Source organism: Otolemur garnettii, unplaced genomic scaffold, assembly GCF_000181295.1.
Source record: "Otolemur garnettii isolate 467f Iridium unplaced genomic scaffold, OtoGar3 scaffold00146, whole genome shotgun sequence".
Classification (NCBI taxonomy): domain Eukaryota; kingdom Metazoa; phylum Chordata; class Mammalia; order Primates; family Galagidae; genus Otolemur; species Otolemur garnettii.
Genome location: NW_003852541.1, coordinates 3,248,303 through 3,250,492, shown reverse-complemented (window position 1 = coordinate 3,250,492; position 2,190 = coordinate 3,248,303). Strand labels below are relative to the sequence as shown.

Below are 2,190 nucleotides of genomic sequence, written 5' to 3'. Positions count from 1 at the left end.
ACAGTGTTTAGAAAAAGGCTTACTGAGAGGGCGGTGCCTGTGGCTCAGTGGGTAGGGCGCTGGCCCCATGTACTGCATTGTGGCAGGCATCTATAGTCCCAGTTACTCTGGAGGCTGAGGCAAGAGAATTGCCTAAACCCAGGAGTTGGAGGTTGCTGTGAGCCGTGTGACGCCACAGCACTCTCCTGAGGGCAATAGAGTGAGACTCTGTCTCTAAAAAAAAAAGGAAAAGGTTTACTGAGGCTGTTAGAAAGTGTACCAACCAGTCGGGCCTGGTGGCTCACGCCTGTAATCCTAGCACTTGGGAGGCTGAGGCGAGTGCATTGCCTGAGCTCACAGGTTTGAGACCAACCCCAGCAAGTGTGAGACCCTGTCTCTAAAAAAAAATAACCGGGCATTGTGGCAGGTGCCTACAGTCCCAGCTACTTGGGAGGATGAGGCAAGAGATTACTTGAGCCCAAGAGTCTGTGGTTGCTGTGAGTTACTGAGGGCATCAGTGAGACTCTCTCTCTCTCTCTCTCAAAAAAAAAAAAAAATAAAATAAAAATAAAAAGAAAGTATACCAACCTAAGCTAGGCATGGTGGATCACACCTGTCATCCCAGCTTTTGAGGCAGGTGGATTGCTTGAGCTCAGGAGTGTAGACCAGCCTGAGCAAGAGGGAGACTCCATCTCTAGTAAAAATAGAAAAAACTAGCTGGGTCTTGTAGTGATCACTTGTAGACCAAGTTACTTGGGAGGCTGAGGCAAGAGGATTGCTTGAGCTCAGGATTCTGAGATTGCTGGGAGCTGTGATGCCACAGCATTCTACCCAGGGTGACAGAGTGAGACTCTTGTCTAATACAAAAAACAAAAAAGTCTACGAATCGGATCCTAACTCAGCAGAGGCAAAGTTAGTGATCATCGCCCATTTCATTAACCAATTTTTTCTGACATCTTTAGGAAACTTCAAAAGGTGGTTGTAGGACCCCACACAGACACTACTCAGCTAGTGTTAGTAGCCTCCACTGTCTACAATAACGGGGACTTAGAGGAAACAGAGGGAACCCCAAAGACCTAATTGTTGGGAGCAGCTACTGCTACATAGGCTCACCTGGCTACTCCAAAGAGCCCCAAAGGTGACAAAACCTGTTACTGGTGTAGTTCTCAATGAGTGTATTCTCCTAGATTTTATCTTCACAAAATAAGGAGGTGTATGTACAGTTACTAATAAAACTGGCTATACTTACATCAATAATTCAGGATTAGGAGAGACCACTATAAAACAACTATATGAACAGGCTAAGTGGCTCCACACTTTAACAACGACTGAGGCTTAATGACTTCTTTTGTTCATTATTACTAAGTATGACCTGGTTGTTGCTGAGCCACCTCTGCTTCTTTGTAAAGAGCATGAGGACCTGAGAACTGATTCACCACTGTCCGTGATCAACTAGAAGCAGCAACAGAAGACGGAACTTCCTCTATGACCCTGAAGATTTTTAGGTCCCATATCTCTCAGGGGCGAAAATTAGGTAGGGATAAGGAGGGAGGGGAACATGCTTTGTCTAGGGTGATGCTAGGAGATGCTTTGTTCACTAGCAGGAACAGATTGACAGGGGTGGAGTGGGGTGGGGGGTCAGCCCAAGAAAGAACAGATGATGTGTTAAGGGGGGTCCCTGAGTACTGACCAGAAGTTTGGTCTACAATAGAAGGTCTCCAACAATTGACCAATCAGAAAGAGGTAGATCCTATAGCTAATTAAGCTGACCATGCTCCTTACCTCATGGGGGCCTGGTGTAATGGGTAGTGTATGCAGCCTGTTGCTTGTATAGGTTGTGTTAAGGGATCTAAGAGACAGTCCTTTCTGATACATGTTCATGTGTTAGACCTTGTGCTTTCCCCAGTGTAGGCTCCAGACAGGTATGCTGGTGTCTTTGGAAAGCCCCAGGCCACTGTGGCCAGGGTTCACATTGACCAAGTCATCATGTGCATCCACACCAAACTACAGAACAAGGAGCATGTGATTGAGGCCACAACGTCTGGCCACTTTTATTTATTTATTTATTTATTTGATACAGAACCTCAAGCTGTCGCCCTGGGTAGAGTACTATGGCATCATAGCTCACAGCAACCTCCAACTCTTGTGCTCAAGCAATACTCTTGCCTCAGTTTTTTTCTTTTCTTTTCTTTTTTTTTTTTTTGAGACAGA

The 2,190-nt window shown here is 45.8% G+C and overlaps 1 pseudogene; it reads left to right on the top strand.

Annotated features, from left to right (window-relative positions):
• The first annotated feature begins 1,729 nt into the window (after positions 1–1,729).
• On the top strand, positions 1,730–1,841 carry LOC111728247 (annotated as a pseudogene).
• Positions 1,842–2,190: the final 349 nt, after the last annotated feature.